The sequence below is a fragment of the Oncorhynchus mykiss genome, chromosome 9 (genome assembly GCF_057628025.1).
Source record: "Oncorhynchus mykiss isolate SJ-2025 chromosome 9, ASM5762802v1, whole genome shotgun sequence".
NCBI lineage: Eukaryota > Metazoa > Chordata > Actinopteri > Salmoniformes > Salmonidae > Oncorhynchus > Oncorhynchus mykiss.
In genome coordinates, this window is record NC_143030.1 from 23,492,883 (window position 1) to 23,505,763 (window position 12,881).

The 12,881-nt window shown below is 44.4% G+C and overlaps 1 protein-coding gene across 2 annotated transcripts in view; it reads right to left on the minus strand.

The window, feature by feature from the left end:
- Positions 1-12,881, minus strand: part of LOC110531720 (insulin receptor substrate 1-B) — an 83,189-nt gene that overhangs the window by 63,855 nt on the left and 6,453 nt on the right. The gene's annotated exons all lie outside the window — the stretch shown is intronic.

Below are 12,881 nucleotides of genomic sequence, written 5' to 3' on the forward strand. Positions count from 1 at the left end.
CGGATAAAGAGATAAAACAGGTGGGTGGATAGAGAGATAAAAACAGGTGGGTGGATAGAGAGATAAAAACAGGTGGGTGGATAGAGGGATAAAAACAGGTGGGTGGATAAAGAGATAAAAACAGGTGGGTGGATAGAGAGATAAAAACAGGTGGGTGGATAGAGAGATAAAAACAGGTGGGTGGATAGAGGGATAAAAACAGGTGGGTGGATAGAGGGATAAAAACAGGTGGGCGGATAGAGGGATAAAAACAGGTGGGCGGATAGAGGGATGGAATATAGAGATTAAAACAGGTGGGCGGATACAGGGAATATAGAGATAAAAACAGACCAACATGACCGTCGTGCCTCAGTTACGAGGGAATGTGAGGTGAAAGCACCACTATTTACCCAGCACACACGATTAAGCCTCCGCTGTTATGCAAACTGTGCTGATATCTAGTGTTTTAACAAATTCTGAACAATCCACAGCGGGCTTGTGAGTCCTGCTCTTCATGCAGCTGCATGTTTCAACTCGGTGGCCACACACACACACACACACAGACACACACACACACACACACACACACAGACACACACACACACACACGCATGAAAAATGTAAACGGTTGAGGATTCAGGCACTTCAAAAGGACAATGACTGAAAACAAAAAGACTAGCCTGTCTTTTACCTGACTTGCAACGCCTACAGGCGACTGACTTCCTGCGGATTAGAGCTGGGCGATATTGACAAAAATCCACATCGTGATAAACTGTCTGAACTGATGTGATAACGATAAATTGAACAAAAGGTTCATAACATTCATGTGCACCACTCCTCTTTTCTTATTATCCTTTAAACTACTGTTACTAGTTTGATGGTTGTTGCCATCAATTGTCCCAATAACGATCACCCGCATTAGCAAACTTCTTTAATTACAAACTTAATTTCTGTAGAACAGGCTACTTGTTGTGAAGAACGATATCAGCAAAATGCCTGCGATAAGTGATCGGTATGGTCGGTGTCGATAATTTACCATCCATCCCGCCCATCTCTGTAGCCCTTAGGACGACTTCTTTTCCATACACCTGGTTGGCGTTTGCAGGTTTGAGACGTTCTGAATACATTACAACCCCATAGAAAAAAATGTTTCATTTACTGTATAAGGTTTGGTTACAGTAGACCCTCATTTACAGGTCGCTCACTGAATACTGAACAGTGAAGTCCTCTGTTAATATCAGTGGTAGGTAAGGGGACCAGAACATGTGTTTAATAACGGCTTTCATAGATAAGAATGGGTGTCAATGAATCCTTCGCAAGCATACGACCCACACTCGCTTTAAGACTAGGCCTAAATGCTTAGATGTTTAGACTGATAGCTCTTAGAGGCACCTCTGTCAACTTCAACCAAACACAAGAAAGCCCTTACTTCTCCATAGCCTCCAACATTATCATACTGGACTGTGCACGTGTGCATGTTTGTGTGTATGTGCTCGCGCACATACATGAAGTGGTATCAATTAGGTGCAGGGAAGCATGTGTTCCTCTGTCTCTCCCGTGCCTTCTGTTTAACCCAATAATCACAACCACGTGTATGGACAAAAACCTCCGGCACGAACGCAAAAACAAAACGACGACAGACTCGACCATCTGTTATGACTAACATTTCCACTCCCCGCTTCCAAAACATTCAGTTGTGGCCGTGGAATGGGAAACCTGCGTGTGTATGTTCTTCTGGCTTTCTTACCGCTAAATGGATGATGAACCAGGACATCAAGGCACACCAGAATAGCTGTTATGCCAGACAGAGGAGTCTGGTGAGAGAAGCTGTAGGAAGACGGGCTCATTGTAATAGCTGGAATGGAATCAATGGTACCAAACAAATGGAAAACAACGTAGACCATTGGCTGTGTCCGATGTATGTCCTCTGCATTAGATGAGTCACTCTAAGCCAAGCACGACTATTTAATCGACCGCTGTCTGGGTGGGTGGGTGTGTGTGTGTGTGTGTGTGTGTGTGTGTGTGTGTGTGTGTGTTGTTGCCAGCTGCATAAAGATTTACCACCAGAAAAATGTGTTTTGTAGATTTTGAGGCAGAGGGACTGAGACAGATGAGGGAATGCAGAAGGAAAACAAAAGGTCCTTGAGAAAAATGAAAGCAGAAGTTAAAGAATGAATGAAACACGAGGAAGGAAAAGACGTAGACTTTCCGGGATCTACTGAGTGACGACAGAAACTTGACTTGAAGGGTAATAATGGAAGTCAAAATAGATCCGCCATCCTTCCTTCACACTATCTCTCCCTGTCACCATCTTACAATCCCCCTCCGCTGACCATCCTTCCCACGCACGGCCTCAGATCCCCAGGCCAAATACCGCTCAACCGGGCGTTTCTTTTATCCCCAACAACTCCTCAGCTATCCGCGAAGCAGCCCTGTGTTGCTTGTTATGAATACATCCTTAGAAATCAGCCGAGCGTCAAGTTTCCCACTTCAACCCCACAACAGCCTTCTTTGATCTCGGGTCTTGCAAGGCCACCGTTTTCCCTCCTACACCTGCTAGTGATACGCACGCACGGAGTGCACGTGCACACGCACCCACACACGCCGTCTGCAGCAGTCAGAGCAGCCCGCTAGCTCAGTTAAACGCATCAGCTTGTCACGTGTGCTCCCTCTCCGGCCTCGTAGGTCACCTGGCTGTTCGTTAGGGCGCACACCTGTCACCAGCGTTACGCGCATTATGACACTCACCTGGACTCCATGACCTCCTTAATTACCTGCCCTTTATATGTCACTTCCTTTGGTTTCCTCTCCAGTCATTGTTCCTGTTTTTCATGACGGCGCGCTGTTTGTGTTTCTTGTTTTGCTCATTTATTTATTTGAATGTATTCGCTCCCTGAACGTGCTTCCCGACTCTCTGCGTACATGGTTCCACTGCTGCACTTATCGTCGCCTTAAAGTGGCCATAATATCCATCTCAGCTACCCAACCTGCCATCGTACCAACCTCTTTCAGACGTTCCAGAAGTAGGAGGTGTACAGAAGTGTGTGAATTCTAGATGTGACTGGTTGTCCCCTAAGGGACCTCTCCCTGGCAGAGTGTTACTAACAGAGCCAGCGGTGGAGAAAGAGCAAGGCCTTTAGCTCACGCAATGAAAACCCAGTGGGGTGGCCGTGCAGTCAGGTCCAGCACAAGGACAGAGGGACAGGGGTGTGGGGGGGGGGGGGTACATAACACTGCAAACGAGCTTAGCCCTCACGCACACACAGCGGTCATTTCCCAAAGCCCTCAGCAGCGGTCTTGGATGATTCATAAGACTACAGGATGGCGAAGACGGCGTCAAAGTGACCCTGTGCTCCAGGGCTACAAGGAGCACCTCTCTGGGTGAACAGCAGACGGTTCCAGCTAGCAAGACAACTGTAGGGCAACCTTATCGCAACATTCAGCTTCAAATGGCTTTTCCACGTGGCTAGTCTGTGGCTACAGCCAAACTGCAGGATAAGTAGAGCACTTTCTACTCTATTCATATAGCCCATCGTTTCTGTACCTCAACCTTACGGCAAAGTGTGTTCAAACTGCAGTGTGTTACATCCATTAATCACATGTTGAACTGAATGTTTCCATCATTTTTATTTATTTTTATTTTACCTTTATTTAACTAGGCAAGTCAGTTAACTGCCTGTTCAGGGGCAGAACGACAGATTTGTAGTGGTTAGAGCGTTGGACTAGTAACCGAAAGGTTGCAAGTTCAAATCCCCGAGCTGACAAGGTACAAATCTGTCGTTCTGCCCCTGAACAGGCAGTTAACCCACTGTTCCTAGGCCGTCATTGAAAATAAGAATTTGTTCTTAACTGACTTGCCTAGTTAAATAAAGGTAAAATAAAAATAAATACAAATTATGGAAACATTCAGTTCAACATGTGATTAATGGATGTAACACACTGCAGTTTGAACACACTCTGACACACTACTCTATTCATACAAGATAGGTCACGTATTATAACCTAACTACAACCTTATGACAACTTTCAGCTTCACGTATGGCTACCACCAACTGCAGTGTGAAGTCCAGAACACACACACTGCACTATTCATGCATACTTTATTAACTGCACCCTTCTCTACCCCCTCAAGACGAGTATAAGCATATACAGTAGACTAATATGTCTTGCTGGGAATCTCTCCACAGGCCATTATATGACTTAAGGTGTGATTATGACTTGTTGGCTCCAAGGCACTACGGTATTCCCCCTGCTTCCTCCTGCTCCAGCTCAGCCCGGCCTTTATTGGGGGTCGTAACAGCTGTTTGTCCTTTGCACATGCGCGCACCTGTGTGTGCGTGTGTACAGTTGAAGTCGGAAGTTTACGTACACCTTAGCCAAATACATTTAAACTCAGTTTTTCACAATTCCTGACATTTAATCCTCGTAAACATTCCCTGCCTTAGGTTAGTCAGGATCACCACTTTATTTTATTTTATTTGCACTTTTCGCACCAAAGTACATTCATCTTTAGGAGACAGAACGCGTCTCCTTCCTGAGCGGTATGACAGCTGCGTGGTCCCATGGTGTTTATACTTGCGTACTATTGTTTGTACAGATGAACATGGTACTTTCAGGCGTTTGGAAATGACCACAGAAAGAGAAAGAAAACGGTAAAGAGCTGAACATAACAGTATGCCAGTGGAAGGAAGGACTGTAGCAGGTGACCCAACTGTGGTTTGTGACCACTACAATTTCTCCTTGTATCCAATTAAATTGCAGAAATTCCGTTACCAAATCATTAATAGAATTTCAGAATAATAGGTACAGAATTTCACTTTTATTACTTAATAGTTAATTAACATAAAAATACTACAACTAATTGATAGGTCTACCTTTACTCATTACTTTTGTGAAATTTCATGATCCTCCCTCCTCAAAAGGGAGAACATTTTGAAAATATCTTAATGATCTGTGTGGGGTTTTTGGTTACTGAATTTCAAGGCACAAGGCAATGTTTCATAAAGGTATTGTTCGGGATTTTGGCAATGGATCCAGTATGAAGGAAGTTAAGAGGTAGTTTCGCGAGCCAATGCACTTACTAGTGTTAGGCCATTGTCTGGAAGGCTATGGTATCTACTAGCATGCTAGCAGTTACCATAGACTTCCAGTCTTTGTGCTAACACTAGTTAGCAAATGCGCTAATGCTAGTTAGCGACTTCCATCAAACTGCACGCAGAGACATACGATTTTTATCCACAAGCTCATCTGGCTCTGGGGAGTAGATAAAGGGCTTCGTTTCCAAAATCCTGAAGTGTCCCTTTAAACTTACAGAAGGAAAAAATATATATCCTTAACTAAATATCAGTAAGTGCTGATATTAGTTGCCAGAAGTCTTTAGTTTTACATTATTGTGTTTCGATGTAATTCTAACACCTTTAAATACTTTTTCGGTCTGGATGTTTCCTATGACCCGTTCTCCATCTGTTTGACAAGAAATCAAAGCCTTTGCTTATTCCAGTTTCTAAAAAAGATAGACGTAGATTTCATTTCATCTGACCCCCGACTTGATATGCTCCTATGAGCTTCACATGTTGGTGCTCATGGATCCTTTTCCATGGAAATGCCCTCAACTCTGACATGTAGGTTCAGTATGGACAGTGTGCCTTGGAGTAGCCCTCAGTTGGCAGGTAGGCTTCATGTGTGATGTCTGGTAGGATTCAGTAGTGTTGCATAATGTATAGTCTATTTTATTGGTCAGACGCTGTAGTGAAGTTGAGGGTTTAGTTTCTCAACTTTCATTTGACCAAAAAGTCTCTTTAGGTTACATTTAGAACCTATTTTTTTGGTGTGAAGTAGCCTACTGTACTGTTCGTATGATCATTTTATGAAGTAGGGCAGGGGTTCCCAAACCGTGTGGCGCCCCCGCCCCCCATCGCTTTTTGTGGATTTTTACATTCCAATCTCATCAGATTCATGGAGGGGATCGATATCTTTGAGTGCTAGGCGTAAAAACGTTATCTCTCCTAGTTTCGCTAATGCACTCAGCTAATCACTGAAAGCTAGAGCTGGCATGGAAAGATCCTTTTCCCACTAGGCCTTGTTTCATGCCGCTGACCCCAGTGCCCTAGCATGCCACAACACTCTAAAATACGTCACTAAAGAAGCCAACAAGCTGGACATCTGAGGCCTGAAGTCCCTTCGCTTACCATCTTGCCTGCTCGGCTATCTCTCCCCCTCATCTCTCGCCATCACCCTGAGTTACCAGTGCGGAGAGACACAGGACAGCTGTGTCTAGTGTGTGTGTGTGTGTCTGTGTGTGTCAATAAAACCGTGGGTCCCCTCCAGAAAGTATCTCCCTTACTGCCGAGTGTCCCAGTCTGTTTCCTCTATTCCCCCACCTCTCCTCCGTTCCCACTCCCTCATTATCCATCCCCCTCTCTCCCGGCCCCCCCGGAGGAAAAAACACAACACGTACACAACACCACCACCTCCCTAAGGCTCAGTTCGCACATATGGTGTGCGTTATGAAGACACACACACACACGCACACAATTATCAGTGAGGCATCCAGATTTGTCATTGCTAAAGCACCACATGAAAGTGAGCGTGAAGGTTAGCTAGCGTGCTGGTCGGTCTTCACAACAGCCTCGTCAACCTGGCAGCCATCATTAAAGAGCGCCACGTCAAGGCTCTTGTGTGCTCACAGAACCACTAACGGAAGAAGACTGCGCTGGAGGAGGACACACACCAGGTGCATACCAGAAGAGGCGGTCTATTCTCGTCTCCTAGTCTTCATCACTCAGCCAAAAGTACAAGATAAGCCAAAGTAATATAGCAGAGGAGGACTACCAATGGAATTTACTGGAGCCTGTCCAGTTTTCTTCATGCCAATGCAGCTGCAGAAGTCCAATTCATTCACCACTGAGATGAACCCATTGACCTGGTCCTGCAGCAGCGTGCGGTGAGCTGGTGGTTAGCTATCAACCAGCAGATCAATATCGCCATAAAAAGGTTTCTATGCATGCTCATCGACGTGATCGATTGTGTTCCTCTCTCAGCCTTTCCCTCATGTCAATCAAATTATGGGCCACTTACCGACTATCCTTGGGATAAATCGCGCTTGTTGCACATATAACATGCATATGAAGCACGTGTAGGGGATTTAAATTGATCACTCTCAAGCCTAAATGTCGAGCCAAGCCTTTGGGCTGACGTTTTACAGTAGCTGACTGTTGAGAGAGAACATGGGTCTATTGTGCAACAGGGGATCTACCTGCCCAGCAAAACACGGGCTAGCCCTACATGTTGAATGAAATTACAGGGTGTTAATGGGTGTCAACTATTTTCTGCATAGGAAATGACCCCGTGGCCCTGTGGCTAATGTGAGAAGGAGGAGGGAGGGTCCAGCTCACAGTGCTTACTCAGGCGGCATCCCAAATGGTGCCCTATTTCCTATGTAGTGCATCACTTTTGACCCGGGCTCTGGTCAAAGGTAGTGCACTACATAGGGAATAGGGTGCCATTTGTGACACAGGCCCCGGGTCTTAGCGGCCAAAATAGCTCTAGGCTAAGCTAGCTCCGGTTCACACCCACCATCCTGTTGTCCCCGTCGGGCAGCGCCGAGTCAGGCCGACCCGGAGACAACAATTACGGTCTAATTAGGGAGATGAGCAGCAGTTTAACTGGGTTTAACTTTTAATCGCCTCCCCGGCCGAGGCGGCCACCGGTGAGGTCCGGATCATACCGCCTGCCTGGATGACTGGGAGACAAGGGCTGGGTATAAATACTACACTACAGCCATGCCTTGAGACAAGTGTATCCACATGGGTGAAGTGGTGTCTTGGCTTGCACTGATATAGAGTCAGAGTGTTAGATAACAGTCATGTCTGTTATATGAAGTGAAAAGGGAACACTGACTGTAGATCAGAGCTAATATGGGGTTAGTGGATCATACACCAGTGAATATATCTGTGGTTCATGTGAGGCCAAAAGGGAACACTGACTGTAGATCAGAGCTTAGTAGCTGTTTATCATCGAGACAGACCTGGAAGGGCCTTTGTTCTGGGTTGTGGCTTGCTGGTTGTGTATGACACTATAGTTTAATGAGCGGTTTACCTCCTAGTGTGTGTGTGTGTGTGTGCGTGCGTGCGCGCGCGCACAGTTCCCCTGCCTGGCGCCTGGCTTAACAGTGCCGTGTATCTCATCTCTCATCTCCAGTTTACACTGCTTCATTGTTTACTAGGTCTAACAACAGTTCTTGAGGTGGCTTGTGAGCCAGAGGACTTTATTTGCCTGGCAAACGATGATGCTCCATACTTCTAATACCCTACTTCAGCCTTGATACAGTGAATATAAATAGTTTGGTAAATAAGCTTCTCTTACAGCTTGATACTGTATTTACTGGCCATATGGCCCCCCTGGACCCAGCTGAACAAATCAAGATCTCAATATCTCTCTCGGTCTCTGCATGGCAGCTGGACTGTATTTGTGAAAGTTACGGGTTAGCAGGGGGAGGGAGATGGCCTGCGAGATATTAAGATGAAGGCAGTCCCTGGTTGCTCCAGGTGAGTTTCCCAGAACGCAGCACGGATAGTGTGTGTGTGTGTGTGTGTGTGTGTGTGTGGGCTCCTCATGGGTACAGGAAATCCCCCAAAGTCCCCACAAGGATAGTTAAACAAACAAAATTCTCCCTTGTGGGACAAAGGATATTTTAAGCTTATGGGTTAGGGTTAGGGTTACAATGAGAGTTATGGGTAAGGGTTAGGGTTACAATGAGAGTTATGGGTAAGGGTTAGGGTTACAATGAGAGTTATGGGTAAGGGTTAGGGTTACAATGAGAGTTATGGGTAAGGGTTAGGGTTACAATGAGAGTTATGGGTAAGGGTTAGGGTTACAATGAGAGTTATGGGTAAGGGTTAGGGTTACAATGAGAGTTATGGGTAAGGGTTAGGGTTACAATGAGAGTTATGGGTAAGGGTTAGGGTTACAATGAGAGTTATGGGTAAGGGTTAGGGTTACAATGAGAGTTATGGGTTAGGGTTACAATGAGAGTTATGGGTAAGGGTTAGGGTTACAATGAGAGTTATGGGTTAGGGTTAGGGTTACAATGAGAGTTATGGGTTAGGGTTAGGGTTACAATGAGAGTTATGGGTAAGGGCTAGGGTTACAATGAGAGTTATGGGTAAGGGCTAGGGTTACAATGAGAGTTATGGGTAAGGGTTACAATGAGAGTTATGGGTAAGGGTTAGGGTTACAATGAGAGTTATGGGTAAGGGTTACAATGAGAGTTATGGGTAAGGGTTAGGGTTACAATGAGAGTTATGGGTAAGGGTTAGGGTTACAATGAGAGTTATGGGTAAGGGTTAGGGTTACAATGAGAGTTATGGGTAAGGGTTAGGGTTACAATGAGAGTTATGGGTAAGGGTTAGGGTTACAATGAGAGTTATGGGTTAGGGTTAGGGTTACAATGAGAGTTATGGGTTAGGGTTAGGGTTACAATGAGAGTTATGGGTAAGGGTTAGGGTTACAATGAGAGTTATGGGTAAGGGCTAGGGTTACAATGAGAGTTATGAGTAAGGGTTACAATGAGAGTTATGGGTAAGGGTTAGGGTTACAATGAGAGTTATGGGTAAGGGTTACAATGAGAGTTATGGGTAAGGGTTAGGGTTACAATGAGAGTTATGGGTAAGGGTTAGGGTTACAATGAGAGTTATGGGTAAGGGTTAGGGTTACAATGAGAGTTATGGGTAAGGGTTAGGGTTACAATGAGAGTTATGGGTAAGGGTTAGGGTTACAATGAGAGTTATGGGTAAGGGTTAGGGTTACAATGAGAGTTATGGGTAAGGGTTAGGGTTACAATGAGAGTTATGGGTAAGGGTTAGGGTTACAATGAGAGTTAGGGGTTAAGGTTTGGGTTACAATTAGGGTTAGGGGTTCATTTTAAGTCCCCACAAGGATAGTAAAACATATGCCGTGTGTGTGTGTGTGTGTGTGTGTGTGTGTGTGTGTGTGTGTGTGTGTGTGTGTGTGTGTGTGGAGAGAGAGAGAGAATGCATTTCTCTCCATTGTAGCCCCTGTTCTCACATACACTGCCAATAATAATGTAGCACTGTGACGTAATACTGTAGCTACCTCTCAATGTGTCAGCTTTGGCTCAAAATCTCAGTTCAAGCCATAGCATGTCACCAAGCACTGCTATAGGATCAAGGAGACTGACTTGACTTGAAAGTGGCAGCAGCACAGTATTTGCTCGACTGAAAAGGTATCTGGGTGGGTGTGAATCCTTCTGCCCTCCCAACTGTACAAGTGGGGGTTCACGTTACCCCCATACACTTTCAGCTTACTGGACGGAAACCCCGAAGACTAGATGGTCACTGACACAGAGACTCCGCCCATTTTTCCAATGGCATCATTTAAAATGGGAGGAGCTTGTTGTCGACTCTTCCAAGCACTGTATGATATACCCGTTTACTCTATATGGGTTGGAATCCCAAGGGTTGTGTGTGAGTGGGTGTGCACACAAGGTGGCCTCATACACCTCAAAAATTATTTTGTCAAACGTCTGCATGAAAGAGATGGAAAATGTTGAAACCGCATGAGCTAGACCCTATATGCAATATGAGCCGTATGGGTGTAGATTGATGTAGCTGGCTGGGGCTGGGGTTGACTGAGAAATGTCTAAACTTCAGACCAGTCAGAGAAAATAGATTTACGCTTATAACACAACACTAAACAAACAGGAGGAGAGGGTGGCAGCATTCTGAGCAATGTTGAGTTAAGCTGTCATTCAGTAACAGAGAATTCAGTGACACAATTGACACAAGATATGCCAAAAGACAGATGTCAAAATGTTTGACCAGACGAAGAGTCGACAGGGTCGTTTATTTGGTTTGCTCTGCCGATTGTTTATTGGCTGACAACTACAGAGAGTGAGAAACACCCCCTCTCCTCCCTCTCTTCTCCCTCCCTGCTCCCGGTCTCCCTAATCTGGCAACCACATCCCATACCCACTCCATGCGTAGTGCTGTGTGTGGGGGAGAAACTGTTGACATAGATCCAGGATCAGTGAGGCCTACAGTGACGTCAAAAAGTATTCACACCCCTTGACTTTTTCCACATTTTGTTCTGTTACAAAGTGGGATCAATTGTATTTTTTTTTTGTCAACGATCTACACAAAATAGTCTGTGAAGTGGAAGAAAAATTCTAACATTAATATATCTTGATTTGATAAGTATTCAACCTCTTGAGTCAAGAACTCCAGCTAAGATTTGGCCTTGTGTTTTAGGTTATTGTCCTGCTGAGAGGTGACTTAATCTCCCAGTGTCTGGTGGAAAGCAGACTGAACCAGGTTTTCCACTAACATTTTGCCTGTGCTTAGCTCCATTCCGTGTCTTCTTATCCAGAAAAAACTTTCCAGTACTTAACGATTACAAGCACACCCATAACATTATGCAGGCACCACTATGCTTGAAAATATGGAGAGTGGTACTAAGTAATGTGTTGTATTGGATTTGCCCCAAACATACACTTTGTATTCAGGACAAAATGTTAATTGCTTTGCCACATTTTTTGCAGTATTACTTTACTGCCTTGTTACAAACAGGATGCATGTTTTAGAATATTTTTATTCTGTACAGGCTTCCTTTTCACTCTGTCAATTAGGTTAGTATTGTGGAGGTTTCCTTCCTCTCCGGCAACTGAGTTAGGAAGGACACCTGTATCTTTGTAGCAACTGGGTGTATTGATACACCATCCAAAGTGTAATTCATAACTTCATCATGATCATTCAATGTCTGCTTTTTTTTACCCATCTACCAATAGGTGCCCTTCTTTGTGAGGCATTGGAAAACCTCCCTGGTCTTTGTGATTGAATCTGTGTTTGAAATTCACTGCTTGATTGACTGACCTTACAGGTAATTAATTGTACAGTGCATTTGGAAAGTATTCAGACCCCTTGATTTTTTCCACGTGTTGTTACGTTACAGCCTTATTTTTAAAATGATTAAATGTATTGTTTTACTCATCGATCTACCCACAATTCCCCATAACGACAAAGCAAAAACAGGGTTATAGAAATGTTTGTAAATGTATTAAACCTAAAAAAACTAAATACTTTATTTATATACAGTAGAAGTCAGAAGTTTACATACACTTAGGTTGGAGTCATTAAAATTCGTTTTTCAACCACTCCACAAATTTCTTGATCATTTTTGGCAAGGCAGTTAGGACATCTACTGTGTGCAAGTAATTTTTCCAACAATTGTTTACAGACAGATTATTTCACTTATAATTCACTCTATCACAATTCCAGTGGGTCAGAAGTTTACATACACCAAGTTGACTGTGCCTTTAAACAGCTTGGAAAATTCCAGAAAATGATGTCATGGCTTTAGAAGCTTCTGATAGGCTAATTGACATCATTTGAGTCAATTGGAGGTTTACCTGTGGATGTCTTTCAAGGCCAACCTTCAAACTCAGTGCCTCTTTGCTTGAAATCATGGGAAAATCAAAAGAAATCAGCCAAGACCTCAGAAAAACATTGGTATACCTCCACAAGTCTGGTTCATCCTTGGGAGCAATTTCCAAAAGCCTGAAGGTACCACGTTCATCTGTACAAACAATAGTACGCAAGTATAAACACCATGGGACCACGCAGCCGTCATACTGCTCAGGAAGGAGACGCGTTCTATCTCCTAGAGATGAACGTACTTTGGTGTGAAAGTGCAAATCAATCCCAGAACAACTGCAAAGGACCTTGTAAAAATGCGGGGGGAAACAGGTACAAAAGTATCTATATCCACAGTAAAATGAGTCCTATACTCAGCAAGGATGAAGCCAGTGCTCCAAAACGGACACAAAAAAGCCAGACAACGGTTTGCAACTGCACATGGGGACAAAGATCGTACTTTTTGGAGAAATG